Source organism: Aquarana catesbeiana, linkage group LG09 (genome assembly GCF_042186555.1).
Source record: "Aquarana catesbeiana isolate 2022-GZ linkage group LG09, ASM4218655v1, whole genome shotgun sequence".
Lineage (NCBI taxonomy): Eukaryota > Metazoa > Chordata > Amphibia > Anura > Ranidae > Aquarana > Aquarana catesbeiana.
In genome coordinates, this window is record NC_133332.1 from 24,283,100 (window position 1) to 24,301,561 (window position 18,462).

Consider the following 18,462-nt stretch of genomic DNA (forward strand, 5'->3'; position numbering starts at 1 on the left):
TGGCCGAGTTGGCCATGTGGGTGTAAAAGCGCGAAAAGCTTGACAACGCTCAGTGGAACTGACAAAACCAGGCCGATGGATGGCGGAGCATTTTCTTGGCTCTACGAAGCAGAAACGCAGATGATAGTGCCCAGCTACTACCAGGGCAAAGAAGAATTTCCCTGACCGGGAACCGAACCCGGGCCGCGGCGGTGAGAGCGCCGAATCCTAGCCACTAGACCACCAGGGAGAGGTGTGCCCCGTGCTTCCCAGGCAAGCGCGAGGAAGTCAAGGGCACATACCGAAGATGGCGTTGAGGCGCTTTGGAGTGGGCAAATACGGCTTTCTTCACTCAGAACCAAGGTCTCCAAAATGGGGTGAAGGAGGCTCTTCTAGCTACAGTTGGTTAGCAGTGGGTTGTCCTAGTCTCTTAACAGCTGGCCGAGTTGGCCATGTGGGTGTAAAAGCGCGAAAAGCTTGACAACGCTCAGTGGAACTGACAAAACCAGGCCGATGGATGGCGGAGCATTTTCTTGGCTCTACGAAGCAGAAACGCAGATGATAGTGCCCAGCTACTACCAGGGCAAAGAAGAATTTCCCTGACCGGGAATCGAACCCGGGCCGCGGCGGTGAGAGCGCCGAATCCTAGCCACTAGACCACCAGGGAGAGGTGTGCCCCGTGCTTCCCAGGCAAGCGCGAGGAAGTCAAGGGCACATACCGAAGATGGCGTTGAGGCGCTTTGGAGTGGGCAAATACGGCTTTCTTCACTCAGAACCAAGGTCTCCAAAATGGGGTGAAGGAGGCTCTTCTAGCTACAGTTGGTTAGCAGTGGGTTGTCCTAGTCTCTTAACAGCTGGCCGAGTTGGCCATGTGGGTGTAAAAGCGCGAAAAGCTTGACAACGCTCAGTGGAACTGACAAAACCAGGCCGATGGATGGCGGAGCATTTTCTTGGCTCTACGAAGCAGAAACGCAGATGATAGTGCCCAGCTACTACCAGGGCAAAGAAGAATTTCCCTGACCGGGAATCGAACCCGGGCCGCGGCGGTGAGAGCGCCGAATCCTAGCCACTAGACCACCAGGGAGAGGTGTGCCCCGTGCTTCCCAGGCAAGCGCGAGGAAGTCAAGGGCACATACCGAAGATGGCGTTGAGGCGCTTTGGAGTGGGCAAATACGGCTTTCTTCACTCAGAACCAAGGTCTCCAAAATGGGGTGAAGGAGGCTCTTCTAGCTACAGTTGGTTAGCAGTGGGTTGTCCTAGTCTCTTAACAGCTGGCCGAGTTGGCCATGTGGGTGTAAAAGCGCGAAAAGCTTGACAACGCTCAGTGGAACTGACAAAACCAGGCCGATGGATGGCGGAGCATTTTCTTGGCTCTACGAAGCAGAAACGCAGATGATAGTGCCCAGCTACTACCAGGGCAAAGAAGAATTTCCCTGACCGGGAATCGAACCCGGGCCGCGGCGGTGAGAGCGCCGAATCCTAGCCACTAGACCACCAGGGAGAGGTGTGCCCCGTGCTTCCCAGGCAAGCGCGAGGAAGTCAAGGGCACATACCGAAGATGGCGTTGAGGCGCTTTGGAGTGGGCAAATACGGCTTTCTTCACTCAGAACCAAGGTCTCCAAAATGGGGTGAAGGAGGCTCTTCTAGCTACAGTTGGTTAGCAGTGGGTTGTCCTAGTCTCTTAACAGCTGGCCGAGTTGGCCATGTGGGTGTAAAAGCGCGAAAAGCTTGACAACGCTCAGTGGAACTGACAAAACCAGGCCGATGGATGGCGGAGCATTTTCTTGGCTCTACGAAGCAGAAACGCAGATGATAGTGCCCAGCTACTACCAGGGCAAAGAAGAATTTCCCTGACCGGGAATCGAACCCGGGCCGCGGCGGTGAGAGCGCCGAATCCTAGCCACTAGACCACCAGGGAGAGGTGTGCCCCGTGCTTCCCAGGCAAGCGCGAGGAAGTCAAGGGCACATACCGAAGATGGCGTTGAGGCGCTTTGGAGTGGGCAAATACGGCTTTCTTCACTCAGAACCAAGGTCTCCAAAATGGGGTGAAGGAGGCTCTTCTAGCTACAGTTGGTTAGCAGTGGGTTGTCCTAGTCTCTTAACAGCTGGCCGAGTTGGCCATGTGGGTGTAAAAGCGCGAAAAGCTTGACAACGCTCAGTGGAACTGACAAAACCAGGCCGATGGATGGCGGAGCATTTTCTTGGCTCTACGAAGCAGAAACGCAGATGATAGTGCCCAGCTACTACCAGGGCAAAGAAGAATTTCCCTGACCGGGAATCGAACCCGGGCCGCGGCGGTGAGAGCGCCGAATCCTAGCCACTAGACCACCAGGGAGAGGTGTGCCCCGTGCTTCCCAGGCAAGCGCGAGGAAGTCAAGGGCACATACCGAAGATGGCGTTGAGGCGCTTTGGAGTGGGCAAATACGGCTTTCTTCACTCAGAACCAAGGTCTCCAAAATGGGGTGAAGGAGGCTCTTCTAGCTACAGTTGGTTAGCAGTGGGTTGTCCTAGTCTCTTAACAGCTGGCCGAGTTGGCCATGTGGGTGTAAAAGCGCGAAAAGCTTGACAACGCTCAGTGGAACTGACAAAACCAGGCCGATGGATGGCGGAGCATTTTCTTGGCTCTACGAAGCAGAAACGCAGATGATAGTGCCCAGCTACTACCAGGGCAAAGAAGAATTTCCCTGACCGGGAATCGAACCCGGGCCGCGGCGGTGAGAGCGCCGAATCCTAGCCACTAGACCACCAGGGAGAGGTGTGCCCCGTGCTTCCCAGGCAAGCGCGAGGAAGTCAAGGGCACATACCGAAGATGGCGTTGAGGCGCTTTGGAGTGGGCAAATACGGCTTTCTTCACTCAGAACCAAGGTCTCCAAAATGGGGTGAAGGAGGCTCTTCTAGCTACAGTTGGTTAGCAGTGGGTTGTCCTAGTCTCTTAACAGCTGGCCGAGTTGGCCATGTGGGTGTAAAAGCGCGAAAAGCTTGACAACGCTCAGTGGAACTGACAAAACCAGGCCGATGGATGGCGGAGCATTTTCTTGGCTCTACGAAGCAGAAACGCAGATGATAGTGCCCAGCTACTACCAGGGCAAAGAAGAATTTCCCTGACCGGGAATCGAACCCGGGCCGCGGCGGTGAGAGCGCCGAATCCTAGCCACTAGACCACCAGGGAGAGGTGTGCCCCGTGCTTCCCAGGCAAGCGCGAGGAAGTCAAGGGCACATACCGAAGATGGCGTTGAGGCGCTTTGGAGTGGGCAAATACGGCTTTCTTCACTCAGAACCAAGGTCTCCAAAATGGGGTGAAGGAGGCTCTTCTAGCTACAGTTGGTTAGCAGTGGGTTGTCCTAGTCTCTTAACAGCTGGCCGAGTTGGCCATGTGGGTGTAAAAGCGCGAAAAGCTTGACAACGCTCAGTGGAACTGACAAAACCAGGCCGATGGATGGCGGAGCATTTTCTTGGCTCTACGAAGCAGAAACGCAGATGATAGTGCCCAGCTACTACCAGGGCAAAGAAGAATTTCCCTGACCGGGAATCGAACCCGGGCCGCGGCGGTGAGAGCGCCGAATCCTAGCCACTAGACCACCAGGGAGAGGTGTGCCCCGTGCTTCCCAGGCAAGCGCGAGGAAGTCAAGGGCACATACCGAAGATGGCGTTGAGGCGCTTTGGAGTGGGCAAATACGGCTTTCTTCACTCAGAACCAAGGTCTCCAAAATGGGGTGAAGGAGGCTCTTCTAGCTACAGTTGGTTAGCAGTGGGTTGTCCTAGTCTCTTAACAGCTGGCCGAGTTGGCCATGTGGGTGTAAAAGCGCGAAAAGCTTGACAACGCTCAGTGGAACTGACAAAACCAGGCCGATGGATGGCGGAGCATTTTCTTGGCTCTACGAAGCAGAAACGCAGATGATAGTGCCCAGCTACTACCAGGGCAAAGAAGAATTTCCCTGACCGGGAATCGAACCCGGGCCGCGGCGGTGAGAGCGCCGAATCCTAGCCACTAGACCACCAGGGAGAGGTGTGCCCCGTGCTTCCCAGGCAAGCGCGAGGAAGTCAAGGGCACATACCGAAGATGGCGTTGAGGCGCTTTGGAGTGGGCAAATACGGCTTTCTTCACTCAGAACCAAGGTCTCCAAAATGGGGTGAAGGAGGCTCTTCTAGCTACAGTTGGTTAGCAGTGGGTTGTCCTAGTCTCTTAACAGCTGGCCGAGTTGGCCATGTGGGTGTAAAAGCGCGAAAAGCTTGACAACGCTCAGTGGAACTGACAAAACCAGGCCGATGGATGGCGGAGCATTTTCTTGGCTCTACGAAGCAGAAACGCAGATGATAGTGCCCAGCTACTACCAGGGCAAAGAAGAATTTCCCTGACCGGGAATCGAACCCGGGCCGCGGCGGTGAGAGCGCCGAATCCTAGCCACTAGACCACCAGGGAGAGGTGTGCCCCGTGCTTCCCAGGCAAGCGCGAGGAAGTCAAGGGCACATACCGAAGATGGCGTTGAGGCGCTTTGGAGTGGGCAAATACGGCTTTCTTCACTCAGAACCAAGGTCTCCAAAATGGGGTGAAGGAGGCTCTTCTAGCTACAGTTGGTTAGCAGTGGGTTGTCCTAGTCTCTTAACAGCTGGCCGAGTTGGCCATGTGGGTGTAAAAGCGCGAAAAGCTTGACAACGCTCAGTGGAACTGACAAAACCAGGCCGATGGATGGCGGAGCATTTTCTTGGCTCTACGAAGCAGAAACGCAGATGATGGTGCCCAGCTACTACCAGGGCAAAGAAGAATTTCCCTGACCGGGAATCGAACCCGGGCCGCGGCGGTGAGAGCGCCGAATCCTAGCCACTAGACCACCAGGGAGAGGTGTGCCCCGTGCTTCCCAGGCAAGCGCGAGGAAGTCAAGGGCACATACCGAAGATGGCGTTGAGGCGCTTTGGAGTGGGCAAATACGGCTTTCTTCACTCAGAACCAAGGTCTCCAAAATGGGGTGAAGGAGGCTCTTCTAGCTACAGTTGGTTAGCAGTGGGTTGTCCTAGTCTCTTAACAGCTGGCCGAGTTGGCCATGTGGGTGTAAAAGCGCGAAAAGCTTGACAACGCTCAGTGGAACTGACAAAACCAGGCCGATGGATGGCGGAGCATTTTCTTGGCTCTACGAAGCAGAAACGCAGATGATAGTGCCCAGCTACTACCAGGGCAAAGAAGAATTTCCCTGACCGGGAATCGAACCCGGGCCGCGGCGGTGAGAGCGCCGAATCCTAGCCACTAGACCACCAGGGAGAGGTGTGCCCCGTGCTTCCCAGGCAAGCGCGAGGAAGTCAAGGGCACATACCGAAGATGGCGTTGAGGCGCTTTGGAGTGGGCAAATACGGCTTTCTTCACTCAGAACCAAGGTCTCCAAAATGGGGTGAAGGAGGCTCTTCTAGCTACAGTTGGTTAGCAGTGGGTTGTCCTAGTCTCTTAACAGCTGGCCGAGTTGGCCATGTGGGTGTAAAAGCGCGAAAAGCTTGACAACGCTCAGTGGAACTGACAAAACCAGGCCGATGGATGGCGGAGCATTTTCTTGGCTCTACGAAGCAGAAACGCAGATGATAGTGCCCAGCTACTACCAGGGCAAAGAAGAATTTCCCTGACCGGGAATCGAACCCGGGCCGCGGCGGTGAGAGCGCCGAATCCTAGCCACTAGACCACCAGGGAGAGGTGTGCCCCGTGCTTCCCAGGCAAGCGCGAGGAAGTCAAGGGCACATACCGAAGATGGCGTTGAGGCGCTTTGGAGTGGGCAAATACGGCTTTCTTCACTCAGAACCAAGGTCTCCAAAATGGGGTGAAGGAGGCTCTTCTAGCTACAGTTGGTTAGCAGTGGGTTGTCCTAGTCTCTTAACAGCTGGCCGAGTTGGCCATGTGGGTGTAAAAGCGCGAAAAGCTTGACAACGCTCAGTGGAACTGACAAAACCAGGCCGATGGATGGCGGAGCATTTTCTTGGCTCTACGAAGCAGAAACGCAGATGATAGTGCCCAGCTACTACCAGGGCAAAGAAGAATTTCCCTGACCGGGAATCGAACCCGGGCCGCGGCGGTGAGAGCGCCGAATCCTAGCCACTAGACCACCAGGGAGAGGTGTGCCCCGTGCTTCCCAGGCAAGCGCGAGGAAGTCAAGGGCACATACCGAAGATGGCGTTGAGGCGCTTTGGAGTGGGCAAATACGGCTTTCTTCACTCAGAACCAAGGTCTCCAAAATGGGGTGAAGGAGGCTCTTCTAGCTACAGTTGGTTAGCAGTGGGTTGTCCTAGTCTCTTAACAGCTGGCCGAGTTGGCCATGTGGGTGTAAAAGCGCGAAAAGCTTGACAACGCTCAGTGGAACTGACAAAACCAGGCCGATGGATGGCGGAGCATTTTCTTGGCTCTACGAAGCAGAAACGCAGATGATAGTGCCCAGCTACTACCAGGGCAAAGAAGAATTTCCCTGACCGGGAATCGAACCCGGGCCGCGGCGGTGAGAGCGCCGAATCCTAGCCACTAGACCACCAGGGAGAGGTGTGCCCCGTGCTTCCCAGGCAAGCGCGAGGAAGTCAAGGGCACATACCGAAGATGGCGTTGAGGCGCTTTGGAGTGGGCAAATACGGCTTTCTTCACTCAGAACCAAGGTCTCCAAAATGAGGTGAAGGAGGCTCTTCTAGCTACAGTTGGTTAGCAGTGGGTTGTCCTAGTCTCTTAACAGCTGGCCGAGTTGGCCATGTGGGTGTAAAAGCGCGAAAAGCTTGACAACGCTCAGTGGAACTGACAAAACCAGGCCGATGGATGGCGGAGCATTTTCTTGGCTCTACGAAGCAGAAACGCAGATGATAGTGCCCAGCTACTACCAGGGCAAAGAAGAATTTCCCTGACCGGGAATCGAACCCGGGCCGCGGCGGTGAGAGCGCCGAATCCTAGCCACTAGACCACCAGGGAGAGGTGTGCCCCGTGCTTCCCAGGCAAGCGCGAGGAAGTCAAGGGCACATACCGAAGATGGCGTTGAGGCGCTTTGGAGTGGGCAAATACGGCTTTCTTCACTCAGAACCAAGGTCTCCAAAATGGGGTGAAGGAGGCTCTTCTAGCTACAGTTGGTTAGCAGTGGGTTGTCCTAGTCTCTTAACAGCTGGCCGAGTTGGCCATGTGGGTGTAAAAGCGCGAAAAGCTTGACAACGCTCAGTGGAACTGACAAAACCAGGCCGATGGATGGCGGAGCATTTTCTTGGCTCTACGAAGCAGAAACGCAGATGATAGTGCCCAGCTACTACCAGGGCAAAGAAGAATTTCCCTGACCGGGAATCGAACCCGGGCCGCGGCGGTGAGAGCGCCGAATCCTAGCCACTAGACCACCAGGGAGAGGTGTGCCCCGTGCTTCCCAGGCAAGCGCGAGGAAGTCAAGGGCACATACCGAAGATGGCGTTGAGGCGCTTTGGAGTGGGCAAATACGGCTTTCTTCACTCAGAACCAAGGTCTCCAAAATGGGGTGAAGGAGGCTCTTCTAGCTACAGTTGGTTAGCAGTGGGTTGTCCTAGTCTCTTAACAGCTGGCCGAGTTGGCCATGTGGGTGTAAAAGCGCGAAAAGCTTGACAACGCTCAGTGGAACTGACAAAACCAGGCCGATGGATGGCGGAGCATTTTCTTGGCTCTACGAAGCAGAAACGCAGATGATAGTGCCCAGCTACTACCAGGGCAAAGAAGAATTTCCCTGACCGGGAATCGAACCCGGGCCGCGGCGGTGAGAGCGCCGAATCCTAGCCACTAGACCACCAGGGAGAGGTGTGCCCCGTGCTTCCCAGGCAAGCGCGAGGAAGTCAAGGGCACATACCGAAGATGGCGTTGAGGCGCTTTGGAGTGGGCAAATACGGCTTTCTTCACTCAGAACCAAGGTCTCCAAAATGGGGTGAAGGAGGCTCTTCTAGCTACAGTTGGTTAGCAGTGGGTTGTCCTAGTCTCTTAACAGCTGGCCGAGTTGGCCATGTGGGTGTAAAAGCGCGAAAAGCTTGACAACGCTCAGTGGAACTGACAAAACCAGGCCGATGGATGGCGGAGCATTTTCTTGGCTCTACGAAGCAGAAACGCAGATGATAGTGCCCAGCTACTACCAGGGCAAAGAAGAATTTCCCTGACCGGGAATCGAACCCGGGCCGCGGCGGTGAGAGCGCCGAATCCTAGCCACTAGACCACCAGGGAGAGGTGTGCCCCGTGCTTCCCAGGCAAGCGCGAGGAAGTCAAGGGCACATACCGAAGATGGCGTTGAGGCGCTTTGGAGTGGGCAAATACGGCTTTCTTCACTCAGAACCAAGGTCTCCAAAATGGGGTGAAGGAGGCTCTTCTAGCTACAGTTGGTTAGCAGTGGGTTGTCCTAGTCTCTTAACAGCTGGCCGAGTTGGCCATGTGGGTGTAAAAGCGCGAAAAGCTTGACAACGCTCAGTGGAACTGACAAAACCAGGCCGATGGATGGCGGAGCATTTTCTTGGCTCTACGAAGCAGAAACGCAGATGATAGTGCCCAGCTACTACCAGGGCAAAGAAGAATTTCCCTGACCGGGAATCGAACCCGGGCCGCGGCGGTGAGAGCGCCGAATCCTAGCCACTAGACCACCAGGGAGAGGTGTGCCCCGTGCTTCCCAGGCAAGCGCGAGGAAGTCAAGGGCACATACCGAAGATGGCGTTGAGGCGCTTTGGAGTGGGCAAATACGGCTTTCTTCACTCAGAACCAAGGTCTCCAAAATGGGGTGAAGGAGGCTCTTCTAGCTACAGTTGGTTAGCAGTGGGTTGTCCTAGTCTCTTAACAGCTGGCCGAGTTGGCCATGTGGGTGTAAAAGCGCGAAAAGCTTGACAACGCTCAGTGGAACTGACAAAACCAGGCCGATGGATGGCGGAGCATTTTCTTGGCTCTACGAAGCAGAAACGCAGATGATAGTGCCCAGCTACTACCAGGGCAAAGAAGAATTTCCCTGACCGGGAATCGAACCCGGGCCGCGGCGGTGAGAGCGCCGAATCCTAGCCACTAGACCACCAGGGAGAGGTGTGCCCCGTGCTTCCCAGGCAAGCGCGAGGAAGTCAAGGGCACATACCGAAGATGGCGTTGAGGCGCTTTGGAGTGGGCAAATACGGCTTTCTTCACTCAGAACCAAGGTCTCCAAAATGGGGTGAAGGAGGCTCTTCTAGCTACAGTTGGTTAGCAGTGGGTTGTCCTAGTCTCTTAACAGCTGGCCGAGTTGGCCATGTGGGTGTAAAAGCGCGAAAAGCTTGACAACGCTCAGTGGAACTGACAAAACCAGGCCGATGGATGGCGGAGCATTTTCTTGGCTCTACGAAGCAGAAACGCAGATGATAGTGCCCAGCTACTACCAGGGCAAAGAAGAATTTCCCTGACCGGGAATCGAACCCGGGCCGCGGCGGTGAGAGCGCCGAATCCTAGCCACTAGACCACCAGGGAGAGGTGTGCCCCGTGCTTCCCAGGCAAGCGCGAGGAAGTCAAGGGCACATACCGAAGATGGCGTTGAGGCGCTTTGGAGTGGGCAAATACGGCTTTCTTCACTCAGAACCAAGGTCTCCAAAATGGGGTGAAGGAGGCTCTTCTAGCTACAGTTGGTTAGCAGTGGGTTGTCCTAGTCTCTTAACAGCTGGCCGAGTTGGCCATGTGGGTGTAAAAGCGCGAAAAGCTTGACAACGCTCAGTGGAACTGACAAAACCAGGCCGATGGATGGCGGAGCATTTTCTTGGCTCTACGAAGCAGAAACGCAGATGATAGTGCCCAGCTACTACCAGGGCAAAGAAGAATTTCCCTGACCGGGAACCGAACCCGGGCCGCGGCGGTGAGAGCGCCGAATCCTAGCCACTAGACCACCAGGGAGAGGTGTGCCCCGTGCTTCCCAGGCAAGCGCGAGGAAGTCAAGGGCACATACCGAAGATGGCGTTGAGGCGCTTTGGAGTGGGCAAATACGGCTTTCTTCACTCAGAACCAAGGTCTCCAAAATGGGGTGAAGGAGGCTCTTCTAGCTACAGTTGGTTAGCAGTGGGTTGTCCTAGTCTCTTAACAGCTGGCCGAGTTGGCCATGTGGGTGTAAAAGCGCGAAAAGCTTGACAACGCTCAGTGGAACTGACAAAACCAGGCCGATGGATGGCGGAGCATTTTCTTGGCTCTACGAAGCAGAAACGCAGATGATAGTGCCCAGCTACTACCAGGGCAAAGAAGAATTTCCCTGACCGGGAATCGAACCCGGGCCGCGGCGGTGAGAGCGCCGAATCCTAGCCACTAGACCACCAGGGAGAGGTGTGCCCCGTGCTTCCCAGGCAAGCGCGAGGAAGTCAAGGGCACATACCGAAGATGGCGTTGAGGCGCTTTGGAGTGGGCAAATACGGCTTTCTTCACTCAGAACCAAGGTCTCCAAAATGGGGTGAAGGAGGCTCTTCTAGCTACAGTTGGTTAGCAGTGGGTTGTCCTAGTCTCTTAACAGCTGGCCGAGTTGGCCATGTGGGTGTAAAAGCGCGAAAAGCTTGACAACGCTCAGTGGAACTGACAAAACCAGGCCGATGGATGGCGGAGCATTTTCTTGGCTCTACGAAGCAGAAACGCAGATGATAGTGCCCAGCTACTACCAGGGCAAAGAAGAATTTCCCTGACCGGGAACCGAACCCGGGCCGCGGCGGTGAGAGCGCCGAATCCTAGCCACTAGACCACCAGGGAGAGGTGTGCCCCGTGCTTCCCAGGCAAGCGCGAGGAAGTCAAGGGCACATACCGAAGATGGCGTTGAGGCGCTTTGGAGTGGGCAAATACGGCTTTCTTCACTCAGAACCAAGGTCTCCAAAATGGGGTGAAGGAGGCTCTTCTAGCTACAGTTGGTTAGCAGTGGGTTGTCCTAGTCTCTTAACAGCTGGCCGAGTTGGCCATGTGGGTGTAAAAGCGCGAAAAGCTTGACAACGCTCAGTGGAACTGACAAAACCAGGCCGATGGATGGCGGAGCATTTTCTTGGCTCTACGAAGCAGAAACGCAGATGATAGTGCCCAGCTACTACCAGGGCAAAGAAGAATTTCCCTGACCGGGAACCGAACCCGGGCCGCGGCGGTGAGAGTTGAGGCGCTTTGGAGTGGGCAAATACGGCTTTCTTCACTCAGAACCAAGGTCTCCAAAATGGGGTGAAGGAGGCTCTTCTAGCTACAGTTGGTTAGCAGTGGGTTGTCCTAGTCTCTTAACAGCTGGCCGAGTTGGCCATGTGGGTGTAAAAGCGCGAAAAGCTTGACAACGCTCAGTGGAACTGACAAAACCAGGCCGATGGATGGCGGAGCATTTTCTTGGCTCTACGAAGCAGAAACGCAGATGATAGTGCCCAGCTACTACCAGGGCAAAGAAGAATTTCCCTGACCGGGAATCGAACCCGGGCCGCGGCGGTGAGAGCGCCGAATCCTAGCCACTAGACCACCAGGGAGAGGTGTGCCCCGTGCTTCCCAGGCAAGCGTGAGGAAGTCAAGGGCACATACCGAAGATGGCGTTGAGGCGCTTTGGAGTGGGCAAATACGGCTTTCTTCACTCAGAACCAAGGTCTCCAAAATGGGGTGAAGGAGGCTCTTCTAGCTACAGTTGGTTAGCAGTGGGTTGTCCTAGTCTCTTAACAGCTGGCCGAGTTGGCCATGTGGGTGTAAAAGCGCGAAAAGCTTGACAACGCTCAGTGGAACTGACAAAACCAGGCCGATGGATGGCGGAGCATTTTCTTGGCTCTACGAAGCAGAAACGCAGATGATAGTGCCCAGCTACTACCAGGGCAAAGAAGAATTTCCCTGACCGGGAATCGAACCCGGGCCGCGGCGGTGAGAGCGCCGAATCCTAGCCACTAGACCACCAGGGAGAGGTGTGCCCCGTGCTTCCCAGGCAAGCGCGAGGAAGTCAAGGGCACATACCGAAGATGGCGTTGAGGCGCTTTGGAGTGGGCAAATACGGCTTTCTTCACTCAGAACCAAGGTCTCCAAAATGGGGTGAAGGAGGCTCTTCTAGCTACAGTTGGTTAGCAGTGGGTTGTCCTAGTCTCTTAACAGCTGGCCGAGTTGGCCATGTGGGTGTAAAAGCGCGAAAAGCTTGACAACGCTCAGTGGAACTGACAAAACCAGGCCGATGGATGGCGGAGCATTTTCTTGGCTCTACGAAGCAGAAACGCAGATGATAGTGCCCAGCTACTACCAGGGCAAAGAAGAATTTCCCTGACCGGGAATCGAACCCGGGCCGCGGCGGTGAGAGCGCCGAATCCTAGCCACTAGACCACCAGGGAGAGGTGTGCCCCGTGCTTCCCAGGCAAGCGCGAGGAAGTCAAGGGCACATACCGAAGATGGCGTTGAGGCGCTTTGGAGTGGGCAAATACGGCTTTCTTCACTCAGAACCAAGGTCTCCAAAATGGGGTGAAGGAGGCTCTTCTAGCTACAGTTGGTTAGCAGTGGGTTGTCCTAGTCTCTTAACAGCTGGCCGAGTTGGCCATGTGGGTGTAAAAGCGCGAAAAGCTTGACAACGCTCAGTGGAACTGACAAAACCAGGCCGATGGATGGCGGAGCATTTTCTTGGCTCTACGAAGCAGAAACGCAGATGATAGTGCCCAGCTACTACCAGGGCAAAGAAGAATTTCCCTGACCGGGAACCGAACCCGGGCCGCGGCGGTGAGAGCGCCGAATCCTAGCCACTAGACCACCAGGGAGAGGTGTGCCCCGTGCTTCCCAGGCAAGCGCGAGGAAGTCAAGGGCACATACCGAAGATGGCGTTGAGGCGCTTTGGAGTGGGCAAATACGGCTTTCTTCACTCAGAACCAAGGTCTCCAAAATGGGGTGAAGGAGGCTCTTCTAGCTACAGTTGGTTAGCAGTGGGTTGTCCTAGTCTCTTAACAGCTGGCCGAGTTGGCCATGTGGGTGTAAAAGCGCGAAAAGCTTGACAACGCTCAGTGGAACTGACAAAACCAGGCCGATGGATGGCGGAGCATTTTCTTGGCTCTACGAAGCAGAAACGCAGATGATAGTGCCCAGCTACTACCAGGGCAAAGAAGAATTTCCCTGACCGGGAATCGAACCCGGGCCGCGGCGGTGAGAGCGCCGAATCCTAGCCACTAGACCACCAGGGAGAGGTGTGCCCCGTGCTTCCCAGGCAAGCGCGAGGAAGTCAAGGGCACATACCGAAGATGGCGTTGAGGCGCTTTGGAGTGGGCAAATACGGCTTTCTTCACTCAGAACCAAGGTCTCCAAAATGGGGTGAAGGAGGCTCTTCTAGCTACAGTTGGTTAGCAGTGGGTTGTCCTAGTCTCTTAACAGCTGGCCGAGTTGGCCATGTGGGTGTAAAAGCGCGAAAAGCTTGACAACGCTCAGTGGAACTGACAAAACCAGGCCGATGGATGGCGGAGCATTTTCTTGGCTCTACGAAGCAGAAACGCAGATGATAGTGCCCAGCTACTACCAGGGCAAAGAAGAATTTCCCTGACCGGGAATCGAACCCGGGCCGCGGCGGTGAGAGCGCCGAATCCTAGCCACTAGACCACCAGGGAGAGGTGTGCCCCGTGCTTCCCAGGCAAGCGCGAGGAAGTCAAGGGCACATACCGAAGATGGCGTTGAGGCGCTTTGGAGTGGGCAAATACGGCTTTCTTCACTCAGAACCAAGGTCTCCAAAATGGGGTGAAGGAGGCTCTTCTAGCTACAGTTGGTTAGCAGTGGGTTGTCCTAGTCTCTTAACAGCTGGCCGAGTTGGCCATGTGGGTGTAAAAGCGCGAAAAGCTTGACAACGCTCAGTGGAACTGACAAAACCAGGCCGATGGATGGCGGAGCATTTTCTTGGCTCTACGAAGCAGAAACGCAGATGATAGTGCCCAGCTACTACCAGGGCAAAGAAGAATTTCCCTGACCGGGAATCGAACCCGGGCCGCGGCGGTGAGAGCGCCGAATCCTAGCCACTAGACCACCAGGGAGAGGTGTGCCCCGTGCTTCCCAGGCAAGCGCGAGGAAGTCAAGGGCACATACCGAAGATGGCGTTGAGGCGCTTTGGAGTGGGCAAATACGGCTTTCTTCACTCAGAACCAAGGTCTCCAAAATGGGGTGAAGGAGGCTCTTCTAGCTACAGTTGGTTAGCAGTGGGTTGTCCTAGTCTCTTAACAGCTGGCCGAGTTGGCCATGTGGGTGTAAAAGCGCGAAAAGCTTGACAACGCTCAGTGGAACTGACAAAACCAGGCCGATGGATGGCGGAGCATTTTCTTGGCTCTACGAAGCAGAAACGCAGATGATAGTGCCCAGCTACTACCAGGGCAAAGAAGAATTTCCCTGACCGGGAATCGAACCCGGGCCGCGGCGGTGAGAGCGCCGAATCCTAGCCACTAGACCACCAGGGAGAGGTGTGCCCCGTGCTTCCCAGGCAAGCGCGAGGAAGTCAAGGGCACATACCGAAGATGGCGTTGAGGCGCTTTGGAGTGGGCAAATACGGCTTTCTTCACTCAGAACCAAGGTCTCCAAAATGGGGTGAAGGAGGCTCTTCTAGCTACAGTTGGTTAGCAGTGGGTTGTCCTAGTCTCTTAACAGCTGGCCGAGTTGGCCATGTGGGTGTAAAAGCGCGAAAAGCTTGACAACGCTCAGTGGAACTGACAAAACCAGGCCGATGGATGGCGGAGCATTTTCTTGGCTCTACGAAGCAGAAACGCAGATGATAGTGCCCAGCTACTACCAGGGCAAAGAAGAATTTCCCTGACCGGGAATCGAACCCGGGCCGCGGCGGTGAGAGCGCCGAATCCTAGCCACTAGACCACCAGGGAGAGGTGTGCCCCGTGCTTCCCAGGCAAGCGCGAGGAAGTCAAGGGCACATACCGAAGATGGCGTTGAGGCGCTTTGGAGTGGGCAAATACGGCTTTCTTCACTCAGAACCAAGGTCTCCAAAATGGGGTGAAGGAGGCTCTTCTAGCTACAGTTGGTTAGCAGTGGGTTGTCCTAGTCTCTTAACAGCTGGCCGAGTTGGCCATGTGGGTGTAAAAGCGCGAAAAGCTTGACAACGCTCAGTGGAACTGACAAAACCAGGCCGATGGATGGCGGAGCATTTTCTTGGCTCTACGAAGCAGAAACGCAGATGATAGTGCCCAGCTACTACCAGGGCAAAGAAGAATTTCCCTGACCGGGAATCGAACCCGGGCCGCGGCGGTGAGAGCGCCGAATCCTAGCCACTAGACCACCAGGGAGAGGTGTGCCCCGTGCTTCCCAGGCAAGCGCGAGGAAGTCAAGGGCACATACCGAAGATGGCGTTGAGGCGCTTTGGAGTGGGCAAATACGGCTTTCTTCACTCAGAACCAAGGTCTCCAAAATGGGGTGAAGGAGGCTCTTCTAGCTACAGTTGGTTAGCAGTGGGTTGTCCTAGTCTCTTAACAGCTGGCCGAGTTGGCCATGTGGGTGTAAAAGCGCGAAAAGCTTGACAACGCTCAGTGGAACTGACAAAACCAGGCCGATGGATGGCGGAGCATTTTCTTGGCTCTACGAAGCAGAAACGCAGATGATAGTGCCCAGCTACTACCAGGGCAAAGAAGAATTTCCCTGACCGGGAACCGAACCCGGGCCGCGGCGGTGAGAGCGCCGAATCCTAGCCACTAGACCACCAGGGAGAGGTGTGCCCCGTGCTTCCCAGGCAAGCGCGAGGAAGTCAAGGGCACATACCGAAGATGGCGTTGAGGCGCTTTGGAGTGGGCAAATACGGCTTTCTTCACTCAGAACCAAGGTCTCCAAAATGGGGTGAAGGAGGCTCTTCTAGCTACAGTTGGTTAGCAGTGGGTTGTCCTAGTCTCTTAACAGCTGGCCGAGTTGGCCATGTGGGTGTAAAAGCGCGAAAAGCTTGACAACGCTCAGTGGAACTGACAAAACCAGGCCGATGGATGGCGGAGCATTTTCTTGGCTCTACGAAGCAGAAACGCAGATGATAGTGCCCAGCTACTACCAGGGCAAAGAAGAATTTCCCTGACCGGGAATCGAACCCGGGCCGCGGCGGTGAGAGCGCCGAATCCTAGCCACTAGACCACCAGGGAGAGGTGTGCCCCGTGCTTCCCAGGCAAGCGCGAGGAAGTCAAGGGCACATACCGAAGATGGCGTTGAGGCGCTTTGGAGTGGGCAAATACGGCTTTCTTCACTCAGAACCAAGGTCTCCAAAATGGGGTGAAGGAGGCTCTTCTAGCTACAGTTGGTTAGCAGTGGGTTGTCCTAGTCTCTTAACAGCTGGCCGAGTTGGCCATGTGGGTGTAAAAGCGCGAAAAGCTTGACAACGCTCAGTGGAACTGACAAAACCAGGCCGATGGATGGCGGAGCATTTTCTTGGCTCTACGAAGCAGAAACGCAGATGATAGTGCCCAGCTACTACCAGGGCAAAGAAGAATTTCCCTGACCGGGAACCGAACCCGGGCCGCGGCGGTGAGAGCGCCGAATCCTAGCCACTAGACCACCAGGGAGAGGTGTGCCCCGTGCTTCCCAGGCAAGCGCGAGGAAGTCAAGGGCACATACCGAAGATGGCGTTGAGGCGCTTTGGAGTGGGCAAATACGGCTTTCTTCACTCAGAACCAAGGTCTCCAAAATGGGGTGAAGGAGGCTCTTCTAGCTACAGTTGGTTAGCAGTGGGTTGTCCTAGTCTCTTAACAGCTGGCCGAGTTGGCCATGTGGGTGTAAAAGCGCGAAAAGCTTGACAACGCTCAGTGGAACTGACAAAACCAGGCCGATGGATGGCGGAGCATTTTCTTGGCTCTACGAAGCAGAAACGCAGATGATAGTGCCCAGCTACTACCAGGGCAAAGAAGAATTTCCCTGACCGGGAACCGAACCCGGGCCGCGGCGGTGAGAGTTGAGGCGCTTTGGAGTGGGCAAATACGGCTTTCTTCACTCAGAACCAAGGTCTCCAAAATGGGGTGAAGGAGGCTCTTCTAGCTACAGTTGGTTAGCAGTGGGTTGTCCTAGTCTCTTAACAGCTGGCCGAGTTGGCCATGTGGGTGTAAAAGCGCGAAAAGCTTGACAACGCTCAGTGGAACTGACAAAACCAGGCCGATGGATGGCGGAGCATTTTCTTGGCTCTACGAAGCAGAAACGCAGATGATAGTGCCCAGCTACTACCAGGGCAAAGAAGAATTTCCCTGACCGGGAATCGAACCCGGGCCGCGGCGGTGAGAGCGCCGAATCCTAGCCACTAGACCACCAGGGAGAGGTGTGCCCCGTGCTTCCCAGGCAAGCGTGAGGAAGTCAAGGGCACATACCGAAGATGGCGTTGAGGCGCTTTGGAGTGGGCAAATACGGCTTTCTTCACTCAGAACCAAGGTCTCCAAAATGGGGTGAAGGAGGCTCTTCTAGCTACAGTTGGTTAGCAGTGGGTTGTCCTAGTCTCTTAACAGCTGGCCGAGTTGGCCATGTGGGTGTAAAAGCGCGAAAAGCTTGACAACGCTCAGTGGAACTGACAAAACCAGGCCGATGGATGGCGGAGCATTTTCTTGGCTCTACGAAGCAGAAACGCAGATGATAGTGCCCAGCTACTACCAGGGCAAAGAAGAATTTCCCTGACCGGGAATCGAACCCGGGCCGCGGCGGTGAGAGCGCCGAATCCTAGCCACTAGACCACCAGGGAGAGGTGTGCCCCGTGCTTCCCAGGCAAGCGCGAGGAAGTCAAGGGCACATACCGAAGATGGCGTTGAGGCGCTTTGGAGTGGGCAAATACGGCTTTCTTCACTCAGAACCAAGGTCTCCAAAATGGGGTGAAGGAGGCTCTTCTAGCTACAGTTGGTTAGCAGTGGGTTGTCCTAGTCTCTTAACAGCTGGCCGAGTTGGCCATGTGGGTGTAAAAGCGCGAAAAGCTTGACAACGCTCAGTGGAACTGACAAAACCAGGCCGATGGATGGCGGAGCATTTTCTTGGCTCTACGAAGCAGAAACGCAGATGATAGTGCCCAGCTACTACCAGGGCAAAGAAGAATTTCCCTGACCGGGAATCGAACCCGGGCCGCGGCGGTGAGAGCGCCGAATCCTAGCCACTAGACCACCAGGGAGAGGTGTGCCCCGTGCTTCCCAGGCAAGCGCGAGGAAGTCAAGGGCACATACCGAAGATGGCGTTGAGGCGCTTTGGAGTGGGCAAATACGGCTTTCTTCACTCAGAACCAAGGTCTCCAAAATGGGGTGAAGGAGGCTCTTCTAGCTACAGTTGGTTAGCAGTGGGTTGTCCTAGTCTCTTAACAGCTGGCCGAGTTGGCCATGTGGGTGTAAAAGCGCGAAAAGCTTGACAACGCTCAGTGGAACTGACAAAACCAGGCCGATGGATGGCGGAGCATTTTCTTGGCTCTACGAAGCAGAAACGCAGATGATAGTGCCCAGCTACTACCAGGGCAAAGAAGAATTTCCCTGACCGGGAACCGAACCCGGGCCGCGGCGGTGAGAGCACCGAATCCTAGCCACTAGACCACCAGGGAGAGGTGTGCCCCGTGCTTCCCAGGCAAGCGCGAGGAAGTCAAGGGCACATACCGAAGATGGCGTTGAGGCGCT

At 55.4% G+C, this 18,462-nt stretch overlaps 43 non-coding genes across 43 annotated transcripts; all 43 read right to left on the minus strand.

The window, feature by feature from the left end:
- Positions 1-157: 157 nt before the first annotated feature.
- On the minus strand, positions 158-229 carry TRNAE-CUC (transfer RNA glutamic acid (anticodon CUC)). The gene has a single exon. It is a non-coding gene; the product is annotated as a tRNA-Glu (tRNA).
- Positions 230-574: 345 nt separating this feature from the next.
- On the minus strand, positions 575-646 carry TRNAE-CUC (transfer RNA glutamic acid (anticodon CUC)). The gene has a single exon. It is a non-coding gene; the product is annotated as a tRNA-Glu (tRNA).
- Positions 647-991: 345 nt separating this feature from the next.
- On the minus strand, positions 992-1,063 carry TRNAE-CUC (transfer RNA glutamic acid (anticodon CUC)). Its single transcript has one exon. It is a non-coding gene; the product is annotated as a tRNA-Glu (tRNA).
- A 345-nt stretch (positions 1,064-1,408) lies between these two features.
- TRNAE-CUC (transfer RNA glutamic acid (anticodon CUC)) lies at positions 1,409-1,480 on the minus strand. Its single transcript has one exon. It is a non-coding gene; the product is annotated as a tRNA-Glu (tRNA).
- Positions 1,481-1,825: 345 nt separating this feature from the next.
- On the minus strand, positions 1,826-1,897 carry TRNAE-CUC (transfer RNA glutamic acid (anticodon CUC)). Its single transcript has one exon. It is a non-coding gene; the product is annotated as a tRNA-Glu (tRNA).
- Positions 1,898-2,242: 345 nt separating this feature from the next.
- Positions 2,243-2,314, minus strand: TRNAE-CUC (transfer RNA glutamic acid (anticodon CUC)). The gene has a single exon. It is a non-coding gene; the product is annotated as a tRNA-Glu (tRNA).
- A 345-nt stretch (positions 2,315-2,659) lies between these two features.
- Positions 2,660-2,731, minus strand: TRNAE-CUC (transfer RNA glutamic acid (anticodon CUC)). Its single transcript has one exon. It is a non-coding gene; the product is annotated as a tRNA-Glu (tRNA).
- A 345-nt stretch (positions 2,732-3,076) lies between these two features.
- Positions 3,077-3,148, minus strand: TRNAE-CUC (transfer RNA glutamic acid (anticodon CUC)). The gene has a single exon. It is a non-coding gene; the product is annotated as a tRNA-Glu (tRNA).
- A 345-nt stretch (positions 3,149-3,493) lies between these two features.
- TRNAE-CUC (transfer RNA glutamic acid (anticodon CUC)) lies at positions 3,494-3,565 on the minus strand. Its single transcript has one exon. It is a non-coding gene; the product is annotated as a tRNA-Glu (tRNA).
- A 345-nt stretch (positions 3,566-3,910) lies between these two features.
- Positions 3,911-3,982, minus strand: TRNAE-CUC (transfer RNA glutamic acid (anticodon CUC)). Its single transcript has one exon. It is a non-coding gene; the product is annotated as a tRNA-Glu (tRNA).
- A 345-nt stretch (positions 3,983-4,327) lies between these two features.
- On the minus strand, positions 4,328-4,399 carry TRNAE-CUC (transfer RNA glutamic acid (anticodon CUC)). Its single transcript has one exon. It is a non-coding gene; the product is annotated as a tRNA-Glu (tRNA).
- A 345-nt stretch (positions 4,400-4,744) lies between these two features.
- TRNAE-CUC (transfer RNA glutamic acid (anticodon CUC)) lies at positions 4,745-4,816 on the minus strand. The gene has a single exon. It is a non-coding gene; the product is annotated as a tRNA-Glu (tRNA).
- A 345-nt stretch (positions 4,817-5,161) lies between these two features.
- Positions 5,162-5,233, minus strand: TRNAE-CUC (transfer RNA glutamic acid (anticodon CUC)). The gene has a single exon. It is a non-coding gene; the product is annotated as a tRNA-Glu (tRNA).
- A 345-nt stretch (positions 5,234-5,578) lies between these two features.
- TRNAE-CUC (transfer RNA glutamic acid (anticodon CUC)) lies at positions 5,579-5,650 on the minus strand. Its single transcript has one exon. It is a non-coding gene; the product is annotated as a tRNA-Glu (tRNA).
- A 345-nt stretch (positions 5,651-5,995) lies between these two features.
- TRNAE-CUC (transfer RNA glutamic acid (anticodon CUC)) lies at positions 5,996-6,067 on the minus strand. The gene has a single exon. It is a non-coding gene; the product is annotated as a tRNA-Glu (tRNA).
- A 345-nt stretch (positions 6,068-6,412) lies between these two features.
- On the minus strand, positions 6,413-6,484 carry TRNAE-CUC (transfer RNA glutamic acid (anticodon CUC)). The gene has a single exon. It is a non-coding gene; the product is annotated as a tRNA-Glu (tRNA).
- Positions 6,485-6,829: 345 nt separating this feature from the next.
- TRNAE-CUC (transfer RNA glutamic acid (anticodon CUC)) lies at positions 6,830-6,901 on the minus strand. Its single transcript has one exon. It is a non-coding gene; the product is annotated as a tRNA-Glu (tRNA).
- A 345-nt stretch (positions 6,902-7,246) lies between these two features.
- On the minus strand, positions 7,247-7,318 carry TRNAE-CUC (transfer RNA glutamic acid (anticodon CUC)). Its single transcript has one exon. It is a non-coding gene; the product is annotated as a tRNA-Glu (tRNA).
- A 345-nt stretch (positions 7,319-7,663) lies between these two features.
- TRNAE-CUC (transfer RNA glutamic acid (anticodon CUC)) lies at positions 7,664-7,735 on the minus strand. Its single transcript has one exon. It is a non-coding gene; the product is annotated as a tRNA-Glu (tRNA).
- Positions 7,736-8,080: 345 nt separating this feature from the next.
- Positions 8,081-8,152, minus strand: TRNAE-CUC (transfer RNA glutamic acid (anticodon CUC)). Its single transcript has one exon. It is a non-coding gene; the product is annotated as a tRNA-Glu (tRNA).
- A 345-nt stretch (positions 8,153-8,497) lies between these two features.
- TRNAE-CUC (transfer RNA glutamic acid (anticodon CUC)) lies at positions 8,498-8,569 on the minus strand. Its single transcript has one exon. It is a non-coding gene; the product is annotated as a tRNA-Glu (tRNA).
- A 345-nt stretch (positions 8,570-8,914) lies between these two features.
- TRNAE-CUC (transfer RNA glutamic acid (anticodon CUC)) lies at positions 8,915-8,986 on the minus strand. Its single transcript has one exon. It is a non-coding gene; the product is annotated as a tRNA-Glu (tRNA).
- A 345-nt stretch (positions 8,987-9,331) lies between these two features.
- Positions 9,332-9,403, minus strand: TRNAE-CUC (transfer RNA glutamic acid (anticodon CUC)). Its single transcript has one exon. It is a non-coding gene; the product is annotated as a tRNA-Glu (tRNA).
- Positions 9,404-9,748: 345 nt separating this feature from the next.
- TRNAE-CUC (transfer RNA glutamic acid (anticodon CUC)) lies at positions 9,749-9,820 on the minus strand. Its single transcript has one exon. It is a non-coding gene; the product is annotated as a tRNA-Glu (tRNA).
- A 345-nt stretch (positions 9,821-10,165) lies between these two features.
- Positions 10,166-10,237, minus strand: TRNAE-CUC (transfer RNA glutamic acid (anticodon CUC)). The gene has a single exon. It is a non-coding gene; the product is annotated as a tRNA-Glu (tRNA).
- Positions 10,238-10,582: 345 nt separating this feature from the next.
- On the minus strand, positions 10,583-10,654 carry TRNAE-CUC (transfer RNA glutamic acid (anticodon CUC)). The gene has a single exon. It is a non-coding gene; the product is annotated as a tRNA-Glu (tRNA).
- A 668-nt stretch (positions 10,655-11,322) lies between these two features.
- TRNAE-CUC (transfer RNA glutamic acid (anticodon CUC)) lies at positions 11,323-11,394 on the minus strand. Its single transcript has one exon. It is a non-coding gene; the product is annotated as a tRNA-Glu (tRNA).
- Positions 11,395-11,739: 345 nt separating this feature from the next.
- On the minus strand, positions 11,740-11,811 carry TRNAE-CUC (transfer RNA glutamic acid (anticodon CUC)). The gene has a single exon. It is a non-coding gene; the product is annotated as a tRNA-Glu (tRNA).
- Positions 11,812-12,156: 345 nt separating this feature from the next.
- Positions 12,157-12,228, minus strand: TRNAE-CUC (transfer RNA glutamic acid (anticodon CUC)). The gene has a single exon. It is a non-coding gene; the product is annotated as a tRNA-Glu (tRNA).
- A 345-nt stretch (positions 12,229-12,573) lies between these two features.
- Positions 12,574-12,645, minus strand: TRNAE-CUC (transfer RNA glutamic acid (anticodon CUC)). Its single transcript has one exon. It is a non-coding gene; the product is annotated as a tRNA-Glu (tRNA).
- A 345-nt stretch (positions 12,646-12,990) lies between these two features.
- TRNAE-CUC (transfer RNA glutamic acid (anticodon CUC)) lies at positions 12,991-13,062 on the minus strand. The gene has a single exon. It is a non-coding gene; the product is annotated as a tRNA-Glu (tRNA).
- A 345-nt stretch (positions 13,063-13,407) lies between these two features.
- Positions 13,408-13,479, minus strand: TRNAE-CUC (transfer RNA glutamic acid (anticodon CUC)). Its single transcript has one exon. It is a non-coding gene; the product is annotated as a tRNA-Glu (tRNA).
- Positions 13,480-13,824: 345 nt separating this feature from the next.
- Positions 13,825-13,896, minus strand: TRNAE-CUC (transfer RNA glutamic acid (anticodon CUC)). The gene has a single exon. It is a non-coding gene; the product is annotated as a tRNA-Glu (tRNA).
- Positions 13,897-14,241: 345 nt separating this feature from the next.
- Positions 14,242-14,313, minus strand: TRNAE-CUC (transfer RNA glutamic acid (anticodon CUC)). The gene has a single exon. It is a non-coding gene; the product is annotated as a tRNA-Glu (tRNA).
- Positions 14,314-14,658: 345 nt separating this feature from the next.
- On the minus strand, positions 14,659-14,730 carry TRNAE-CUC (transfer RNA glutamic acid (anticodon CUC)). Its single transcript has one exon. It is a non-coding gene; the product is annotated as a tRNA-Glu (tRNA).
- A 345-nt stretch (positions 14,731-15,075) lies between these two features.
- Positions 15,076-15,147, minus strand: TRNAE-CUC (transfer RNA glutamic acid (anticodon CUC)). Its single transcript has one exon. It is a non-coding gene; the product is annotated as a tRNA-Glu (tRNA).
- A 345-nt stretch (positions 15,148-15,492) lies between these two features.
- TRNAE-CUC (transfer RNA glutamic acid (anticodon CUC)) lies at positions 15,493-15,564 on the minus strand. The gene has a single exon. It is a non-coding gene; the product is annotated as a tRNA-Glu (tRNA).
- A 345-nt stretch (positions 15,565-15,909) lies between these two features.
- TRNAE-CUC (transfer RNA glutamic acid (anticodon CUC)) lies at positions 15,910-15,981 on the minus strand. Its single transcript has one exon. It is a non-coding gene; the product is annotated as a tRNA-Glu (tRNA).
- Positions 15,982-16,326: 345 nt separating this feature from the next.
- Positions 16,327-16,398, minus strand: TRNAE-CUC (transfer RNA glutamic acid (anticodon CUC)). Its single transcript has one exon. It is a non-coding gene; the product is annotated as a tRNA-Glu (tRNA).
- A 668-nt stretch (positions 16,399-17,066) lies between these two features.
- Positions 17,067-17,138, minus strand: TRNAE-CUC (transfer RNA glutamic acid (anticodon CUC)). The gene has a single exon. It is a non-coding gene; the product is annotated as a tRNA-Glu (tRNA).
- Positions 17,139-17,483: 345 nt separating this feature from the next.
- TRNAE-CUC (transfer RNA glutamic acid (anticodon CUC)) lies at positions 17,484-17,555 on the minus strand. Its single transcript has one exon. It is a non-coding gene; the product is annotated as a tRNA-Glu (tRNA).
- Positions 17,556-17,900: 345 nt separating this feature from the next.
- Positions 17,901-17,972, minus strand: TRNAE-CUC (transfer RNA glutamic acid (anticodon CUC)). Its single transcript has one exon. It is a non-coding gene; the product is annotated as a tRNA-Glu (tRNA).
- A 345-nt stretch (positions 17,973-18,317) lies between these two features.
- Positions 18,318-18,389, minus strand: TRNAE-CUC (transfer RNA glutamic acid (anticodon CUC)). Its single transcript has one exon. It is a non-coding gene; the product is annotated as a tRNA-Glu (tRNA).
- Positions 18,390-18,462: the final 73 nt, after the last annotated feature.